This window comes from Suricata suricatta, chromosome 6 (assembly GCF_006229205.1).
Source record: "Suricata suricatta isolate VVHF042 chromosome 6, meerkat_22Aug2017_6uvM2_HiC, whole genome shotgun sequence".
Lineage (NCBI taxonomy): Eukaryota > Metazoa > Chordata > Mammalia > Carnivora > Herpestidae > Suricata > Suricata suricatta.
In genome coordinates this window covers 106227687-106249197 of record NC_043705.1, presented here as the reverse complement: position 1 = coordinate 106249197, position 21511 = coordinate 106227687, and the positions used below count along the sequence as shown (strand labels likewise).

At 43.5% G+C, this 21511-nt stretch overlaps 1 protein-coding gene and 1 long non-coding RNA gene across 3 annotated transcripts in view; one reads left to right on the top strand and one right to left on the bottom strand.

The window, feature by feature from the left end:
• Positions 1–17157: 17157 nt before the first annotated feature.
• Positions 17158–20906, bottom strand: LOC115294141. 2 transcript variants are annotated; one of them, XR_003909744.1, is made up of 2 exons: positions 20715–20906; positions 17158–18294 (listed from the first exon to the last, which is right to left on the bottom strand). It is a non-coding gene; the product is annotated as an uncharacterized LOC115294141 (long non-coding RNA). The 2 variants fall into 2 exon arrangements; XR_003909743.1 differs by having other exon boundaries at positions 17158–18090.
• A 78-nt stretch (positions 20907–20984) lies between these two features.
• Positions 20985–21511, top strand: part of SLC36A1 (solute carrier family 36 member 1) — a 46917-nt gene continuing 46390 nt past the window's right edge. Inside the window, exon 1 of the mRNA XM_029942996.1 lies at positions 20985–21228. The gene's annotated coding sequence lies outside the window, so the exon portion shown is untranslated. The remainder of the gene's footprint in view (positions 21229–21511) is intronic.

Here is a 21511-nt window from a genome sequence, read left to right as displayed (position 1 = left end):
TGTATCTCCCTCTCTCTTGGCTCCTTTCCCACTCATGCTCTGTTTCTCTCTGTATCAATAATAAATAAATATAAAAAATTAAAAAAAAAGAAAGAGCTGCAATGGTTTTGTGTTCTGCTGGGATAAAATCAACCACAATGATTTAATAATGAAGATAAAAGATACACCTGTAGGTTCCTCTCAGAGAGGCAGACACTGGTGCTATTTTATTTTTAATGTTGATTTATTTATTTATTTTGAGAGAGAGTGCAGGCCTCAATCTCATGAACCATGAGATCATTACCCGAGCCTGAATCAACAGTTGGAAGCTTAACTGACTGAGCCACCCAGGCAAGCCAACTGTGGTTACTATTTTAGAGTAAATACTATATATATATATATATATATATTTTTACATTTGTATATAGACACATGCAAACATATATAGTAACAAAAGTGAGTTTCTTATGTACACAGTACCTTGGAGCCTGCTTTTTTTTTTTATGGCCTATACCACTTGTGTTTGTTTCAGCACACGGGTCTGAAGAACTAATATCTATGAGCGGTTGCTCTAATAACTCCAGAGGAACTATTCTTATCTCAGTGAGCTCACAGACTCGTTATAAGGAAGGGATGTGGACACATAACTATATTCAAGGGAAGCTCTATCTATCTATCTATCTATCTATCTATCTATCTATCTGAACTGAGAAGAGAAATATAAGGTAACAATTCTGTGTGGATCAGGAATCATACCCAGAGGAGGATGGGAGTGATTTAGACACTTGGAGATGAGTGCAGGAGGAAGGACATTGCATGTCGGAAGAATTGTAAGTAAAGGCTCAGTGGTGGGAAATGACAGGATATATTTGGCAATAGTAGATAGCACTACTGTGATGGGACATACACCATTTAAAGAAGAGAAGTGGAACATCAGGCTGGAGGGTAGGTGAGTGCCAGGTCATCCAGAGGTTTGTGAGCCAGATTAAGGTGTTTAGAATAATATTTTCTCTAAAGTAAAGATCGTGATTATTTTCAAGTGAAAAGGTATGCTTGGATTTACCTGTTGCTGCTGTAGGGACCTGGAACTTCCAAAGCAAAGGCCGAATCATTTAACCTTTAGCTAACTTGGTCGATTTGGAGAAAGCTACTCAAAGCTCAAGCTGGGCTATCTCTGCCCATCTGTGTTTCTGCTCCAGGGCTCTGCCTGCTTACAGTTATCTGCCAGAAACATAAGGAACGCATAGAAGCCCAGGTGATCCATAACCAGAAAGAAGAACATGATGTACCCGGGTGTTTGGAGGAGATTATTGTGAGACGGAGGAAGGCAGAGCAATATGGGGCCACCTCGTGTGCTGTGTTATCAGCCCCTGGCTCAGCTCCCCTGCTTGGATGCCCTTGCTACCTACAGCCACAGCTATGAAGGCTTGCAGTAGCCTCACATCTCCAGCTCCAGAAGGGACAGGAATGGCCCTGGAAGTCTCATTACCCCCACGTCCAGGTAAGTTTTTAGGCAGAAACTTTGTGTCCAGGCTCAGCCTCCTGATCCCATTATCTGCTGCCCAATCTCATGTGCTTAGAGAAGGAAGCTCTGTCCTCTTGCAAATGCCAGCTGACTTGATTTGGACACTGAACGCTTGCTCAGAATTGACCATCCTATCCCCCAAGAAATGAACTAGTTTCCATTCTTGTCCCTCCAATCTATGGACATAGCAGCTCTGGTGGTCTTTAAAAACTCGTTGATTATATCATGTCCTTCCTCTGCTTCAAGAGGGGGTTTTTCTCTGCTCTTGAAATAACACACTGATGCATGACTGGCTCCTGCCTGCCTTTCCATTTTTCCCTTCTACAGTCGCTTCCTCCTCAGAATGCTTTGCCAGCTTCTGAAGGACTCTGGGTTCTTCACACTTCGTGGCCATTTGCGATACTATTCCCTAAGGAAGTTCGTCCCATGCTTCTTCAAGTCGTTGCCCTTATATGAGCTTCAGGTCTTGGCTTAAACCTCAGCTCTTTAGACAGGTTTGCCCCAACCCCCTATAGCTCTTATCCTAGTTCACAGTTTTCCTTATTTACTTTCCATCTCTACTGCTAGGTAATACAACTCCATTCAGGCAGGGAGTCATGCCTGTCTTATTTACTCCTGCCTCCCTAGCTCCTGGCATGGGGGCTGGTCTAGAGTGGGTACTCAGTGGACACCCGCCGGAGTCCGGCTCCAGCAGGTCCAGGGCTCCCTGAAAGGATGGACGGTGTCGGCGAAAGAGAGAGTGAGAGAGCCTCGGCTTTCTTTCTCATCACCAGGCAGGCGTCTCTGCTCTGTTGGTTTGTGTGTCTTTATTTATAGATCAAGTGTTAACATGACATCAAAAAGTGGAATTTTTACTAGAAATAATTCTCAGTGATAAAATGTTTTAAAAGCATACAGAAACAGGTTTTACAGAGGCATTTTTGCAGGATTACACTAATTTCAGTCAGGTAGTTAATTTTTACAAATAGGATAACAAGATATTCTCAGTGAAATGCAGATAACATACACATTTGTTTAAACTGGTGGTAAATCTTACAACTAAGAAGACAGTAGGATGTTCTCAGTGAGAAACAAAAAGCAAACACATTTGTATATGTCAATAACGCTAGGATTCAGGCATAGACTCGGCTAGAAGTCATTCTGTCTGGCTCACAAAAGGAAGAAAGTATTTGCGCTGGTTAGTAAGTTGCTTGTGTGAACCTTGTTATTTGATGTTAAAGGTGGAAGCATCATAGGGGCCCTAGATGTGCTGGCCTTTGTGTATGAGTTTAAGTTTTAACTACTCTTACCCATCCTCATAATGGATATCAGTGTAAGGGAAGGTATTTGTGGCACCAACTAGCAAAGGTCTGTGCAGTAACTTATGCCTGGCTCTTCTTTGTTTCTTATCTCTAAGTTAGGCTCTTTTTCTCTGGGCCAGAGTTAATAGTAACTCTTGTGTTTTTAACTCTCCTTTACTATCTATGTCTTGGGTCTGTAAGGCTTATTAGAAGAGCTGTTCGACGAACATCTGCAGTGCTTTGTTTAAATTCTTCTTTGTAGAGGTGGGAATATGCCTCTTCCTGTGAGTATCTGTGTGGAAATATCAGTCTGATTTGGAACACTGGGAAGCCTAATCAATAACAGCATTCCCATTTCCAATATGAGCCAATAGTATTAGGAGATACCAGTTTCACTTCATGGCAGGAGCTGTGCAAACATCTGCCATTTTCTTGCCATCACTGTGTCATCCAGCAAGGCTGATGCGGCTCCCAGCAGACACCTGTTCAGTGAGTGGGTGAATGAATTAATGAGCGAATGGGACCCTGGTTTCTCAGTGAATGGGCTCTTCTTCTAGAAAGTACACAGAGTCCATGTGACTTTGAGTCACTGCATACCGGCTGGCATTCTCTGATGTTCAGGGTCAGACTAGCCCAGGACCTCCTCAGCTTGATCCCTTTTTGCTTATATCACCTTCTAGTTTCTTGGCCCTGGCTACTTCAGTCGCGGGAGCTGGAGGATCTCTACTGCCCACTTTCTACACCCTGGCCCCAGCTTCCCTTGGACCCAGGCTCCTTGTGTTTAGACGGGTCCACAATTAGCAGAACCAAGAGTATTGAAGAAAGATGTTCACAGAGTACCCCAAATCACAATTATAGCAAAATGTGATATCAAAATGCATTTATTAATGATTGCCGGTAAAGGTTCTACCCCAGCATGACATCCACTGAATTGAGAGTGATTATTTCACATGGTGAAAGCAGTATCCAGTAGCCTCATCACTTAATCTTTTGAATTTCAATGACTACAGAATAGTGGGCAGTCAGGGGAAGGAGAGGAAGAAGAGCTGACAAAAAAACCTCCAAAAACCAAAACACACACACACACACACACACACACACACACACACACACAGCTCTGCTGTCAGAATGTCCCCTGACTGCAGGAAGAGGTAACTCCAGACTCTAACCCCCCAGAATCAACTGAGCTACACTCAGAGTAACTAACTGTTATTCTTTCCTGGGACAACCAGGAGCTGAGTGCATTTAGATAACATGTTTGCCCAGAGTTGTGGTTTTTAGCCTGTTATGATTGACTGTGTAACTTTGGGCTAGTTGTTCCTGTTTTGAAGGTTCACTTTCCACATCTGCACTTTTAGGGGGCTGGGTTTTAGAAGTTCCTGTCTCTGACCTTGTGAGAGTCCATCTTGACCCTTATGCAAAGCTCAAGTCTTACTGTTTCGTTGCTGTCTTCCTTTTAGGGTTAAAGAAAACCCTCCCAATAAGCACAGCAAACGTCAATTTTTTATATATTCATTTGCTCCTAGAAGCTACTTCTATAGTCAATAGTGTATGGTTGTTTCTTTAGGGCAGCATTTCCCAAATGTTCATACACATCAGAATCATCTGGAGATCTTGTTAAAATACAGATTGCTGGGGATGCCTCATCAAAGCCCCATGGTTCATAAAAGGCCCATTCAGTCTAAGGGAGAGGACACAGGAAATGGGTCTTTGCTGGGTTTAGCAGAATATGGCGAGAAGAAAGCAAGGCAGGCTGTTAGCACAAGGCTGCATGGAAGGGTGAATAATAGATGTGTGGTGGAAATGATAGGTATCAATGCCCACTGGTGCCCACCCTGCCTCCTCACTTTCCTGAAGGGTCCAAAACTCATCTTCCCTCCCCCCCAAACATTTAGTGAGCACCTACTGAGTGTTTGCAGCTGTGCAAGGCATGAGGGTACATATTATTGAATAAGAGAGGCAGGACCCTGTTCTCCTGGAGCTGTTGGCCAAGTGGATTAATGAGTCACATGTACTCACTGAACGCATGGCCACACTCAGGCCCAGAGGGGGCAGGGCACTTGTCCAAAGTCACACAGGGAGCTGGGGCAGTGTCAAGACCTGATCTCAGGTCTCCCAGCTCCCACTACATTGATTTTCCTTTTATATGTGGCTGCTTCCCTAAGGCCACACAAATTGCTGGTCTTTGTGCTAGCAACAAAGATGACTATGCATGCTACCCCGTGTTGCAATGATTTTTACCAGGAGTGCAGGGACTCATGCTCCTATGGGCTCATCAGAATTTCAAGGAAATATAATGAAGAATGTGACTTATTTTCCACTTAATGAAAAAATATAGCAGTGATGAATGCCTATTCTAAAAAGGTCAAATGGTCTAGAAGTATATACTGAAAAAAGGGACATCCCTATTTATATCCTCCCCTATCTCATTCCTAATTCTCCTCCTTCCTTCTTTCCTCAAAAGTAGCTACTTTTAACAGTGTGGTTATGTGCTCAAGTCCAGAACTTCTCTATGCATTTGTAAACATTACATACAATAATTTATAAATATTATGTATATAAACAGGTACTTAAAATGAGTTTTAAAAAGCATATATGTATAATTATTATTTTTTAAGCTTTCAAATATATCTTTATTTCTTCTTTTTTTTAATCTTTATTTCTTCTGAAGAATGGGGGTATTCTTGTTGAAACTTTGGCTATCACACCATCCTTCAGCCCAAATTCTGGCATAAGTTAACATAAATAAAGCACACCATAAGGTCCGTAGCAATCTACAAATAAATGTCATATATATATTTTACTTAATCCTCAAAACTATTCTATGAGGTAGGCTCAACTGAATGTCTTATGATACTTTTATACAAGAAAACTGATGCTCAGAGAAATGGAGGGAATTGCCCAATGAACCACAACACCCATGAAACAAAGCTAGATCTCAAACCCAGCCCTTTTACCCCCAAATGATTCCCGTTGCATTGTGCCCTACATAATGTCCCAGTGGATTTAGTAGGTTTCCTCATTCCAGTGTTGAGCACACAATTGGTGGGTATTGTTCACCTCTGCTAAGTAGCTCTTAAAGAAACTGGCTAAAGCCATTCTGCATTAAGGGTATTGTAGAGCTGTGGCAAAGCATATATAATAGTATTTTTTGAATTGTGTATGTAAAGTGAAAAAGGGACACTGCTTTTGTGATAGAAACTGCAGGGAGAAAGACTGAATAAGCTCTTGGTTGATGGGGCATGACTGAGAGGTCTTGTTCTGGGTGCAAAAAGCAAGGTGGCAGGAGACAGGGCCAAACACGGCAGTGGAACTAAAGCAAAGGAAGCCTTTCTTGCGAGGAAGCGTGAAGGCTCTCCCTGGAGCAGAAGTAGTGGGCACAGGGGTGCTTGAATGGCTCAGTAGGTTGAAGCGTCTGACTCTTGATTTTGTCTCAGGTCATGATTCCAGGGTCGTGGGATTGAGCCCTGCGTGGGGCTCCTCACTCAGTATGGAACCTGCTTAAGATTTTCTCTCTCCTCTCCTTCTGCCCCTCCCCCCTGCTTGTACACACTTTCTCTCTCTCTAAAATAAATTAAATAAGATAAAATAAAATAAAAAGAAGTAGTGGGCACAGTTCTCCAGGACACTCACACAGTGCATGGCCACGAGGCCTCATCACCAGCAAACTGAGAGGACCCAGCCAGAGATGGAGATGTGGTTAAGGAGGAAAGGAAGAGGGTTAAGGAGGTATGTTAAGATGAAAACACAGGACAAAAATGGATTTGTCAAGAGAATGGGAAGACAAGCCATAGATTGAGAGGAAATATTTGCAAAGGACATAACTAAAAAAGGACTGTTACCTACATTAGCATTCAACAATAAAAAAAATCAATCTAATTAAAAAATAGGCAAAAGACTTGAACAGACACTTCACCAAGGAAGACACACAGCAGGCAGAAAAGCATATGAACACATGCTCCACATCATATATCATCAGGGAACTGCAAATGAAAACACTAGACACCTATTAGAAGGTCAAAATCCAGAACACCAACAGAATCAAATGCTGGCAAGGATGTGGAGCCACAGGAACTCCCACCCATGTTTGGAATGCCAAACAGTACAGCCACTCTGGAAGACAGTTTGACAGTTTCCTACAAAACTTACAAACATATTCTTACCATATGATTCAGCAATCGTATTTCTTGGTATTTACTCAAATGAGTCGCAGACTTACGTCAATACAAAGATCTATCCATGATTACTTAGTGCAGCTTTATTCATACTTGCCAAAACTTAGAAGCAACCACGATGCCCTCCACTAGGTGACTAGGTAAATCGTGATACATCCAGACAGTGGAATATTATTCAGCACTAATAAGAAATGAACTATCAAATCATAAAAGACATGGGAGAAACTTAAATGCATATTACTAAGTTAAATGAAGCCGACATGAAAAGGCTACTTACTGATTCCAACTATACAACATTCTGGAGAGGGCCAAACTACAGGGACAGTAAAAAGATTGGTGTTTGCCTGGGGTGAGGTGAGGGAGGGTTAGGCAGAGCACGAAGGGACTCTGAGACAGGGATATTATTCTGCATCATAACACAGTGGTGCATACCTGTCACGTGTGTGTTCAAACTCACAGAACACACAACACCAAGAGCGAACCCTAATATAAACTATGGCTTTGGGGTGACAATGACGTGTCAGTGTGGATTCATTGATTGTAACACATGTGCCACTCTGGTGGGGGGTGCTGATAGTGGAGAGACTGTGAGTGTGTTACAGCAGGAGGTACACAGAGACTCTGTACTACCCGTTCAATACCACTGTAAACCTGAACCTGCTTGAAAAAAAATAGTCTATTAAAACAAATCAAAACAAAAAACCTGAATATTTAAGAAATGTAGACAGAGGGTTAATGAACTCTGCAGTTTGATATTATTATTGATATAAGTATAAAACTAGTCAGACAGACAATAAGACCCTACAGAGAGTAGACCAGAGCTGGAGCAGTAAGTGGCCACGAGGAAAGGAGAGACAGGACAAAGGAGTGGCCCTAATCCCTCTTGTCATGGGCTCTGTCAGAACACTAGAGACTCATAGGGTACTAGATGGCTATGTGTATTTGTGCTCCTGATAAAATTATGCTAATCACTGTAAAAAAAAAAGGGTGTGTGTGTGTGTGTGTACATGTGTGAGTGTGATTTGTAACCCTTCTCTCTCCCCCACCCCTGCCTCCTTTAGGCTTGTGGGGCAATGGAACAGACCTTGAGTTGGGAACTCAGTTGCCTGGTCGCCGTCCCAGGATCACCTCTGGTTTCCTGAGGCAGATGGGGTGATGCTAGTGGGTGCAGGGGGTGGCCCGGCTCCCACCTCACTCTCCAGCTGTGTCTCTGGGCCCGGCTAGCGCAAGCAGGAGTGAGTTTGATGTGCTGCAGTGACTCTCCCAGGTCCGTTGTTCATCGCTGTTCCCTTGGCACAGCTGCTAACTGTAGATCTAATTGTACTCAGGGTTCCAGGACAGGAGGCCTGACCTTAACTTAGGGGTGTTCTGGGGACAAGTGATAGAGAGCAGTTCCTCTCCTTTCTTGTGATCTCTTGAGGAGAAAGCTTCTCATGAAATGGGTCAAGTTGGGACAGCAGACCCATGGGATGCCAGCACCAGACTCAGAGCTGCCCTGCGCAGGATCTGAGGGAGAAGTACCTCGTGCAACCCTCTCAACATCTCTACAAGCAATAGGATTAATTCTCACAATTCTCCCTATGGCTCAGAGATGGGAGAGCTGGCCCAAAGTCACACAGCTATGGTGTGGATAGCAGAACCGGGATGGGGGTGAGTGCATTACCTGTGGTCTTACCACAGGTCATCCTGGGACCTCACGTAGTTATTTCAGCATTCTCTCCCCTCACATACAGCTTCAACTGTCCTACTACAGCCCATGCTCGAACACTTTTAATTTTCTTTTTAATTTTTTTTTATTATTGATACAGAGAGAAACAGAGCATGAGTAGGGGAGGGGCAGAGAGAGAGGGAGACACAGAATCTGAAGCAGCCTCCAGGCTCTGAGCTGTCAGCACAGAGCCAGACACAGAACTCAAACCCACAAACCGTGAGATCATGACCTGAGCCAAAGTCGGATGCTCAACCGACTGACCCACCCAGATGCCCCTCCAACACTCTTAGAGGCAAACCTCAAGCAGACTGACCCCTTAAACCTTCAAGGACAGATGATAGTTTATCTTCTTAAAAAATCTTTGTCAGTTACACAACCTTCTTTAAAATTCCTTCTAGGAATACTCATTTCCCTAAATATCTTCCTTTACCTGCAATTTAAGAGATTGACAAAGAGGACGAGGCCTCTGTCCAATCATTCATTTTGCAAACCTATACTGGCTCTTTGTGCCCAGTGATAGGCTTGGCAAATGTGGCCTGATCATTGTCCTCAGGCTGCTCAAGGGCTGAACAGCCAGTCTGATTCAGGCTAGAATTGGCTAAGCTTTTCAGCCAATAATCACTATGTGCCAGGCACTGGGTTAAGCGCTTTGCATGGCCCAACTTAATTGGTCCTTAACAACCATCATCTGAAGTAGAAACTATCATTACTCCCATTTGACAGATGAGGAAAGCAAGGCTAAGACAGGTTTAGCAACTTGTCCCAGGTTATATAGCTAGTAAGTGGCAGAGCTGGGATTTGAAGTCAGTTCCATCTGCCGCCAAAACCAGTGCTGCTCATTTCCACAAGGTTCTATGGACCCAGGTTAATGGCAAACCTGGGATTCTTTGATTCTGCTGGCAAAGGCTCGGTCTGTCTTCTTCCGTGGAGGCAGATAATGCCTTATAAGTGACCTCACTGGCAACACCATTTCTCCAAAGAGTAGCTCAGATGTTACCTTTAATGTAAGCCTTCCCTACTCTGACCATCTGGAAAGAATACCTTTCTCTTCTGAATCCTTGTAGGACCTGAGTTCACTTGTGCCATTCTCTCTGGGATTTCAGCTATGTGTGTACATATCTTCCTCCTTAGAGGATCGTGTCTCATGTTCATTGTTGTAGCTGCATTATGACTGGGTCTTCAATAATGTTGAATGAAAGGACCCCTAAAAAGTGATGCTTACAGTCAAAAGCATTATCTTTAAGGAACATTATCATTACCCATCTCTACACCTCTCTTTTCCTGTCAAAAATGGAGAAGAGCCCAGATTTAGCTCTTTGAGTTACTGAAAAGACAGAAATAATTCCCACAAAAGTCTTAAGGTACAAGATCCCAGACTAAGGAGCTACTGTTGGGAAGGAAAGGACACTTACAAGATCCCACTGGCTTCCTTAGACAGCAGGAGTCCTGGTGGGAAAGTTGCTGAGAGCCCCTGGGGGCCCCTGGGACATTCCTTGGGCTGCACCGTTCAGGGACTGGTTTCTGGAGGAGGTGCCCCCAGCCCTAGGCAGGTAGACACCTCACTCTTCAGCTCCAAACACTGTGGGTGAGGGGTGGGGAGCCTCCATGGCTTGGCAGAAGCTTGAGCAAGAATCCCTTTGGGATGTAGGAGCTGCAAGGCCCAGCTATCAGCTGCTTGAGCCTTAGAATCCTTGGGAACTTCAATACAGCTCCACCCCAGTGGCCTAGAGTGAGGCAGGCTCTTATCCTCAGGAAGAACAATAGACCAAAAGCGCGAATGAATGAGTGGATGAATTCTCTTTTTCTCCACTCACACAGAGACTTCTCACCATTGCTCTAAGAATCTGTTCTTTTTCTTCTTCCTTCCCGCCACCAGTACTGACTGATTGCACACATGCGGGCACTTTGCTGGGTGCTGAGAACCCCCCCGATCCCCAACAGTGTGGCGCCTGTTTTCCATGAGCTTAGTTGGACATATCAATATTACTCAGGGTTTCTCATAAATAAGTAAAAGTTACAACTGTAATAAGTGCTCTTGAACTTACTGAGTGTAATAAAAGCAGTTACTCTTGCAACGAGATCAGCAAAGGTTTTCCCGAGAAAGAGAGAAGTCCCCTGCATGGCAATGTTCTTTTCACCTCCTTGTTTTAATTAAAATGTAGCTCCCCCGAGGTCACCATTTTCTCTGAAGGTCACTGCTTCCAAATAGTTTGCCCTTCACCCTACCTTAAACACCCATTCCCCCCATCCTAGCCTAGACTTTGTCATCGCCAAAGACTGCAACACCTTCAAGATCTCTGCTGCAAAGATACTGTTCTATGGATGGCTTACCAACTCCTATCACTCCATCATATAGCCACGAGTCTGTAGATTGTACCAGATCGTCAACATCGGGGCCTCCAGTCTACCAGTGCTACTCTGCTCCCTATCTACCGCTCATCCCCTCATACCCTCACTGCCATCTTAACCCAGCAATTGGACAGTCATTGCAGTCACCCCTGCCACACACTCTTACCCATTTTATCCCTTTCCTTGGATTGTGTCCAACTTTCAAAGTCATAATATTGGGTAGATGCACCTTTGCCTCTACTTTGAGACTACACCCAATCAGTTGAATGTGGGTTGAGAAAAATACAGATATGCCAACTGGTTGCATCTTAAATTTATGAAAATGAACCTCAGGTGGGTCCTAGCACTGTTGGGCAAATCTATGACTTGTCTTGTTTCTGTTGCTTTCTCATTCTTCAGGAGGACTATTTCCTATCTCTTCTCTGTTCAAACCTTATTACTCTCCCCTTTTCACTCTCAGCTGATGGCATGGTTTTTATTTCATTGAGGAAATAGAAGCAATCAGAAGAGAACTTCCTTATCCTCCACCCATTAAATCTACCCACAGACCTGTGTCTGAATCATATATGAAGCTTTTCTCCCACAAAAATAGGTGAGTTGTACAAAAATAGGTGAGCTGTCCTCACCCATCATTAAGTCCCTTTATCTTGCACATTGATCTCCCCTTCCCTTTACTTACTCAAGAGCGGTGCTCTTGCAATGATCCTTTCTTCTCTCTTGGACCATCAGAATTCCCCTTCCTACTGCATTGTTCTGATAAACATAGAAACATAATAGAGTAACTGTTCTCTCATCTCTCTATTCTCTTTCATAGCACACTCTCGTTAATTTCTTCCTCTTCATTCTCCTGAATCTATTCTGGCAGACTTTGATCCTTATTATTCAACTGAAACTACTCTTGTCAAGGGTAACAGTGCCTCCAATTCCAAAATCCAATGGCTAAACCTCAGTTCTCGGCTTGTCTTAGCAGAAGTAGAGATTTCAGCCCATTTACACTTACAGTTTTCACCACAGTGGTGGATAGACTATAAGGTGCCCCCTCTGTTAATATCCATGGCATTTGTGCTCTTGTATATCCCCTCCCTTGAGTGTGGGTGGGATCTGTAATTGCTTCTGACTAACACAATGTGGCAAAGGTGATGGGATTCCACTCTCATGATTACATTGTGTCATCTAAGAATTTATCTTACCAGCAGAATCTCTCTAGAGTCCTCAAAATCTAGCTGGCTTTGGAGAAGTGGCCATGTTGGAAAGCTCACATTGGTAGGAGCTGATGCCAACAAGAAGCTGACTGCCAGTGGGAAGCTGGGTTTTCAGTCCTACAATAGCAAGTAAATCTATCAACAACTGGAGAGAACTTGGAGGAAGATTCTTTGCCAGTTTTACCTCCAAATGAAAACACAGCCCAACTAACACCTGATTATAGCCTTGTGAGCCTCTGGAAGCAGAGGACCCAGTGAAACCACCCCTGACCCACAGAAACCATGAGACAATAAATGTGTGTTGTTTTAAGCCACTAAGCTTGTGGTAACTTATTACACAGCAATAGAAAGCTAATATAGTCGCTAATCTTTTATATAAGATTGTTGCTATGGTTTTTTTTTTTCATAATGGCATCTTATACTGGAATTTTTAAAAGCTCAGATACAATTTATTTCCATATTAAACAGGTACCATTCTGTGCCTTCATATGGCAAATGGTAACCATAGAACCCTAGGGTCTAAGTGAAGGTCATAGGAAGTGACCAAATATGACCTTGAATGAACACCTTTGTCTCCCAGAGGCTGTTTCCCATGTGTAAATGAATGGGTTGCAGCAGACCATCTCAAAGAAACCCTGAGGTGTGATATACAATGGTTCTCTGGCTGACCTCAGACCCACCAGGTCATCTTTGGAAGGGGGAAGGAAGGCAGTTGAAGAAGGGTGAAGGACTCACAGACTGAAAGATTTGGGAAGTGAGCCTCCTTCCCCCATTCATTTCAGCAGCCAGAAGCGGAAGCCCAGACTGAAAGGGACTTGCTAAGTCAATGGCAGAGCTGGCCTCAGTCCTTTCCTTTGGGCTCCTAGGTCAGTGCTTTTTCAGTGGCCACAGGAAGCCCTTCTCTCTTCTAACTTCTCCCAGGCCCTCTTTAGCACTGTGAGGTAAACTCAAGGTCTCCCCGCCCTACAGATGGGGCTTGGAGGGTTTGCTCCAGATCTCTTAAAATGCCTGGGCCTCATCCTGGGAATATCCCTTGTCCAACAGTGCCTTCTTTTGCCTTATTTCAGGAGGACCTACCAGTTGGCCCTATCTTGTGCCAAGGAAGCTGTTGGCTGAATAAAAGGTTAGGGGAAGTTCTGTGGATGAGGGGGAATCTGTAAGCAGTTTTGCGTAGGGCAGAGGCTATAGCTTTGAAGAATCTGAGCCCAATAAGTTCTTGGAAGCTTCCCTGAAAACAATCTTTCTTTAAAAATCAATATTCAAAGTAAAATGTACATGCCTAGGGTTAGACTAGTAATTTTTTTAACCAGAGGATTTATAATAAAAAACTAGAGACTCCTCATCTAACCTTCTCCATGAAAAGTCCCTCCTTCTGGGGCTAAGCTTTTTTTACATCAGTGTTTTGTTTCAGTTCACTAGTTGTCCATCTCTCTATACAATATAATGATATTTTTCAACCTATTAATACAATGTCAGATGAAAATTTATACCTGTTTTAGTTATTATTTACCTTTATAACTTAAAAATATGTAAGCATAAAGAGAAATTCATTGTAAATTATAAATATTTGTCCTGGGTTTCTATTGCTGTTGCAACACATTGCCACAAACACAAGTGGATTAAAAGAACATAAATATTTTTATACAGTTCTGGAAGTCAGAAGTCCTAAAATCAACATGCAAAAGTGTGTTCTTTCTGGACGCTCTAGGGAATATCTGCTTCCTTGTTTTCCCAGCTTCTAGAGCCTTCCATATTCCCTTGGCATGAAGCTCCTCCTTCCATCTCCAAAGTCAATAGAATAGCATCTTGCCTCTCCCTTGACCTTCCAGCCTCCCTCCTATAAGAGCCTTTGCGTTTACACTAGGTCCATCCAGATAATCCAGGATAATCTCCTCATCTCAAGATACTTAATTTAATCATGTCTGCAGAGTCCCTTTTGCTCTCTAAGGGTTGTGGGGATAAGGGTGTGGACATCTCCAGGGGCCGTGACTCTGCCTGCTCTGCCACACATCCCTGTTTACCTGGAACAGTCCCACTCTATGCCGACTGTCCTGATGCAAATATTAACACAGCCCCTTTCATTCTCAAAGAGTCTCCGTTTGAAATTATATCGATGCCCTACTTATCCAGCGCTTCCCAATCTTTGTTACAGCATAACATGTAGAAAATAAAAGAACAAAGCCTGTTTATGGCTAGAGCTAACTGTCTCAGGAGCTCTAGCCACTTTGGGACCTGCCTGGCTGCTTCAAGAGTATCAATATCTCAGCACCCCTATAACCCATTTGTGACACCCCATTGGCCATCGCGCAGCACTGGGAGAGTCTTCCTTACATTAAAGCAGTACAATATGTTGAAAGCCTGTTCTTGTGATGCCCTCCCGTGTAAGCAGCCTTTGGTTCCAGTGACTGTACCTGGGTCTTACACACATGCTTCGACACTCCTGTCATTGTAATCCTGGTGGCCATTTCAGGTTGTCGGACTGATGTGCCCCTTGTCATCTTTTCACCTGTGCCTCCTAGTTCTGTGTCTGCAGAATCTGCCATCCCTCACGCACTCTCCCAGGCATCAGAATATCAGTATTGGTGGCATGGCAGTTGTCATGATTCATAGGAGGGGCTTTTGAAGCCCTCACACAATTTTTCTCTGGGACTCCAGAGGGCCTAAGTCTCTTGGCTTTGTAACATACTTTTCTTTCTTTAAACATACTTGATTTACCACAGAAATACTAGTGGTAAAATATCTTATCGTCATCACTGCCTTTCAGATCATTACAAAAATCACAAGAGGTTGGCCAAGAGGCACACTATACTGGGTCGATCCGCACCGGCACTGTTCCTATGTGCTTGAGCTGACATTTGTTTCCTTAGCAGGGTCCTTGCTTTAAATTGCTGCTTTTCATGTCCACTCTGTTCCTAATTTACTTTCCAGGATGGGCTCTCCTTAGTCATTGGTATGTGATGTCAGGATGGTGTTTCGACTTCGTTATAAGAATATTATGTCCTCTAATACCCATGCCCAAACTGAGGATTTTAAAATTGCTTTTCCAGCACTCGTGCCACTTAATGAATCCTTGAATTGTTTCGTTATGGCTTACACAATGTTTTGAACTATACTAATGATGAATGCTCACACTCCAGCTAATAATTACTCAAACCTCTCACAGAAGTGTCATCTGACCAGGGCATTTCTCCCTGGATTCTCACAGAAGCACCAGGGGGGCACCACTGTGTCCCAGCCAAAGTGGCCACCGTATGGCAGTAACAGGCTCTGAAGCAGGCTCCAGGCTCTGAGCTGTCAGCACAGAGCCCAACACGGGGTTCGAACTCACAAGTCCTGAGATTATGACCTGAGCCAAAGTCAGATACTTAACTGACTGAGCCACCCAGGCGCCCATCCTTAACAATATTTTTAAAAAGCAATATTTTGTTGTTGTTGTTGTTGTTATGTCATGATTGCAGCATCTTATCTCTCTGAGGATATTTGTTTGTGTGTGTGTGTTTTTGCATAGTCTCCAAAGTGCTTCATGTGTTTGTGCATTTGATTATTCTTTTGTCTTGGAGGCTTTTTGCTGGAGGCCTAGTCCGGCTGGTCCAGGGCTCCCTGAAGGGGTAGTGGCGGATGGGAAAGAGAGATTCATGCAGTTTCTTACTTGGTCCAGCCTGGCATCATCTTCTATCATCTCCTATCTCCTTTTTATCTCCTATCTCACCAGGTTTGGGGCCTTTATTTATAGACTTATGACATCAAAAGGTGGAATTTTTACAAATAATTCTCAGTGATAAAGATGCTTTGAAAAGGGTGCAGAAACAGGTTTTACAGAGGCATTTCTTCAGAACTATTCTAATTACAATGAGGTAACTTACACATCATAGGATAACAGGATATTCTCAGTGAAAAGCAGATAACATACACATTTGTTTGAACGGGTAGTAAATCTTACAACTAAGAAGAAAGCAGGATGTTTTCAGTGAGAAGCAGATAGTAAACACATTTTGTAATAATGATGCTAAAATTTAGGCAGAAACAAGGCCAGGAGGCATTCTATTTGGCTCACAAGAGGAAGAATACATTCGTGATGGTTAGTGAGTAAACCTTTTGTCAACCTTCTTCTTTAATGTTGAAGGTGTAAGCCCCATAGGCCCCCTAGATGAGCCGGCCTTTGCATGAGTTTAAGTTGTAACTACTCTTACCTATCCTCACATTGGGCACCAAATTAGCATATGTATGCGCAGTAGTTTATGCCTGGCTCTTGTTTGTTTCTATTTCCTAAGTTAGGCTTTTTATCTTGGGGGGGGGGCAGGGTAAACATTATGCTTGTGTTCTTTAACCCCCTTTATTTTCACGTCTTAAGTTTGTGAAGCTCAATAGAAGAGCCTTTCAACAAACATCTGCAGTGCTTTGTTGAACTTCCTCTTTATAGAGGTGGGAATATGGTTCTTCCCAGGAGGTTTCTGGGGAATATCGGTCTGATTTGGAGCATTGTGAGGCCTACTCAATAGCAACAGGCCTAATTTTACATGAGCAATCAGTTAACAGAAGGAGATGCCAGCTTCCATCACCTGTGGTAGGAGCCGTGCTACGTCTACCATTTCCTTACCGTGACCGTGTCATCCAGCAAGGCCGTTGCGGCTCCCAGCAGCTTTTCTCAGATGTCTGGTAATCTGCTTTCAATTTTTAAATGAACCTTTAGGAATATAACTTATATACAATCAAGTTAACGTATTTTAGGTGCACCTGAGTGGCTCAGTCTGTTAAGCATCCTACTTTGGCTCAGGTCATGATCTCAAAGTTCTTGAGTCTGAGCCCTGAGCCCTGCATTGGGCTCTGCACTGGCAGTGTAAAGCCTGCTTGGTGTTCTCACTCTCTCCCCTCTCTGTGCCTTCCCCTGTTCATGCTTACTTTTTTATAAATAAGTAAATAAATACTTACTAAGTAATTTAATTTAATCCTTAATAAGTATTTAATTTAATAAGTAAATAAACTCACATAACCAGCATCCCAATCAATATATAGACTATTAGAATCACTCCAGAAAGCTCTCTGTCTCCCTTCGCAGCCAATCCCCACCCACACTTGTCAAGAGACCATTGTTCAGCTTTCCGTCACTAGATTCAGTTTTGCCCATTCTTTAAATTTATATGAACGGAATCATAATAGTATGCAGTCTTGTGTGTATGGCTTCTTCCATTTAGCCATAATGAGATTCAGCCACATTTCTGCACGTATCAATAGTTCCTTTCTGCTCTATCTGCCAGTTTGTTTACCAACTCACCTACTGATAAATATGTGGGTTGTCACTTATTTCACTTTATGAAGTTGTCTGCTGTGAACATTTGAATACAAGTCTGTGTGGACCACAGTCTGGATTAGGGTGAGGCAGGACAGGAAGCCTAGGTCACAAAATTTAAGGAGGCACTGGCTCGTGTCCATGGCTCTAAGTGCCAACCCCGCACCTGTACAATCCTAAAAGTGAGTGCCTCCTTAAATTTCTCACCTGAGGCAACCTTGCTTGCCTCACCCTAATCTAGGCCCTGGTGGGGATAAACGTATTTTTTCTGGGTAAATACCTAGGAGTAGAATTGCTGGATCACAGGATAGTTATGTGTTTAACTGCATAAAAAACCATCAAGACAATTTTCTGAAGTGGTTGCATCGCTGTCCACTCCCACCAGCAGTGGATGAGACTTGCAATTCCTCTACATCCTCCCCAACAAGTGTATTTCCAGTCTGTTCTGTTCTACTGCCACAGACCAACTGCTTCCTGCAAATATGGCCGTCCCTGGGTGGCATCCTCATCTTCTTGGCTTCCTTGATCCAAACCAGATCCAGGAGGGCTTTTGTTGTTTGTCTTGCTGAACTGTGTCCACACCTGTTGTTGCAAACAAAAGAAATAGATCCACCTTTGTCTTTCGGAAGAGTGTTTTCACTGGTGCATTCCTGACATCTGCCCCCACGGGGTCTCTTCTCTTTGAATTTCTTTTCCATTCTCCTTCACAGCTTTGGTCTGATCCCAGCTGCTTTGGTTAGCCCTTACACATATTTCAGTATCTGTGGATTCTATCTTCTCCCTTTGCTGAAAATAGTTTTCAGAGTTTTTACTTTTCACTTTTGCATAGTTTTTTTTAATTTAAAAATTTTTTAATGTTTTTAAATTTATTTTTGAGAGAGAGACACACACATGGTGAGCAGGGGAGGGTCAGAGAGAGAGAGAGAGAGAGAGAGAGAGAGAGAGACAGGGAGAAACGGAATCTGAAGACAGGCTCCAGGCTCTGAGCTGTCAGCACAGAGGTCAACACAGGGCCCGAACCCAGGAACCATGAGATCATGACCTGAGTCGAAGCCAGAGGCTTAACCGACTGAGCCACTCAGGTGCCTTTTGCATAGTTTTCAAGGAGTGATTTTTTATATATACATCCATATATTTTAAAAAATATTTTTAAATATTTATTTTTGAGAAAGAGAGGTAGAGCACATGCAGGGGAGGGGCAGAGAGGGAGACACAGAATTTGAAACAGGCTCCAGGCTCTGAGCTGTCAGCATAAACCCCACCAACTGTGAGATTGTGACCTGAGCCAGAGTTGGATGCTTAAGTAACTGAGCCACCAAGGCGCCCCTATTTATACACCCATATTGAACAGGAAATCTTCATTTTTCTTCAGAGTAAACTGTGGAAGGGGAGGTAGGGATTTGTATAGTTGGGAAAAGTTCTCTGGGAATGACAAGGAGATGTAATCGCGTTAATTTCTAAGTAGGACTGCATCGTGATAACCTTGAAAGAATCCTAACAGTATCTGAAAATGATGCAACCTTTTATCAAAGGTCTTTCTAATAAGAGTGTGGTGGCCAGATGTAAGAATAAATCCTTATTACAGTCAACGCCTCCCCGGAGCAGATTGGGGAAGGCAAGTTCCCACTTGCATCAGTAATTCCATCAGGGAGCTCTTTGGTTCTCATAAGATCTGACTTTCTGGACTAAGGCATTAGAAGGAGCCATAGGATCAATGAAATTCAAGACGTGGAGGTAACCTGGGCTCAGAAGCATTCCAAGCTCAGTTCCTGGCACTGAGCAGTCAATGAGCTTCTGGGTTCTTCCAGGGATGGGATGAACTCACTGGCTTTCCTATTTTAAATTGAGGATGAACCTGCATTCTTTTCTCTTTCCCTGGTGAAATGAACCAATTGGGGTCAGTTTTTAAAAAATATGTAGGGGTGCCTGGGTGGCTCAGTCAGTTAAGTGACTGACTCTTGATTTTGGCTTAGGCCATGATCTCCTGGTTTGGGAGATCGAGTGCCATGTCAGCACAAAGGCTGCTTGGGATTCTCTCTCTCTCCCTCTCTCTCTGCCCCTCCCCAGCTTGTGCATCCTCTCTCTCTCTCTCTCTCTCTCTCTCTCTCTCAAAATAAATAAATAAACATTAGAAAAATATTTATACTACAGAACATATAAAGGCTTTAAATATACATAAAGTAATATATGTTTATGAAATAATTGAGACAGTGTATATACATAGTGAAGAGTAAGAGTCTTAAGCAAAACACTAAGTATTGTTATTCATGATTCTAGATTTTAACACCACAAATCTGTATATGTCTCTTTGTATAAATATTTCTATAAATGCACAGTATAGGATATGGAGGACAATACTCACATGCTGGTAACTGTAATTCTTTGGAGGAGGAGAGTGAATTTGGGAGAAGGGAAATTTTCACTGTTTATATATTTATATATTGGCTAACATTTCTAATAACAATATATTAATATATTACATAATTTTTACTACCTTCACAGCTTTATGGAAGCATAATTTACATAACAATAAACCACACATATTTTTAAAAATGTATTTTTAAACTGCATGTATTGAATGCATATAATCTTGATAACTTAAAATCTATACTCACTTATGAAACCATCAGCACAGTCAAGGTAGCGAAAATATTTGTCACCTTGAAAGTTTCCTTATGCCCCTTTACAATCTCTCCTGTCCTGACCTCCCACCGGCTCCCAGGGAACCACTGATAGGTCTTCTGCCACTGGAGATTACTTAATACTTTCTAGAATATTAGATACATTGAATATTTTTTCTGACTTCTTTTACTCTGCAGAATTATTTTAAGATGTATCCATTTTTAAAACTATATCAATAGTTTGTTCCTTTTGTGTGTGTGTGTGAGTAGTTACATAATTTCAAATTAATTTGTTAGTTACATAATTTTTAAAGGAAAAATTCAGGGAGAAGGAGGAAAGAGATGGCTAGGTAACATATGCACCTCAAACATACGGAAATGTTGCCATCCATTTAAAAATATTACATAAAATTTTAAATACGTTAGAAATATAATGTTGCCTTACCTCACAGTCCCATTTCCAGGAGCAACCACAAATGAGTTTGTGTAAGCTTCGAAAAATAGGACTAGCTGATTTTTTTAATGTATTTTTTTTAGATTATAAAAGCAACATACGATCCCCAAAACGTGTTAAGGAAAACTCACCGTGTGTAGAAATAAGCCCACGTCTCAGGGGACAGAGCTCTGGGGACTCGCTGGCCGCGCTCCAAAATCAAAGCCCCGCCCAGTTCTGCCGCGCCCCTGGCCCGGCCTGCTGTGTCAGCAACTGGTCGCCAGGTGGTGCTGAGGAGCCAGGATCCGGAGCTTCCCGAGAGGCGGGGAACTGCCGCGCGCTGGAACACGTGACCCGGGTCTACGGCGGGGGCGCCGGCATCACGTGATGGGGCCCGGAAGCGGCTGCCCCGGCTGCGGATTGGAGGGGGGGGGATGGCTGGGGCTCGCAGCTGAGGCGGTGACGGGTGGGCTGAGCTGAAGCGGGAATCAGAGCCGGAGCCGGAGCGGGGAGTCCGCGCGCTGATGGGCCGGGGCTGACGGCGTGTCACCGCCTCCGGCAGGACCCACCTCGCCTTCCTCTGGGGCTCAGCGGATGCTCCGGGTCAGGCACCGATCGGCTTGGGGTGCAGGTCCGAATCTCCTCGGCTCCCCTGCCTCAGCCGCGGTAAGATGCGGGCACCCCTCTCGGGATGAGGCCAACGAGAGAATCCCTTTTCCCTCGCGCTCTATCCCTTGACCTCCCCCTGCCGTTTGACAGGTGGAGAAACTGAGGTGCCCAGATGAGTAAGGTCACCCTAACTACCAGGCAGGACTTCTTCCACACTTCCCAAAGGGGTCCAGTCGCCTTGGACAAGTGACTGGCCCTGTAGGAGCCCTGCTGGGGACTTGCTAATAGTGGGTCTCTGGGTCATAGAATACCAGAACCGGGATCCTGGGAAATCACTCGG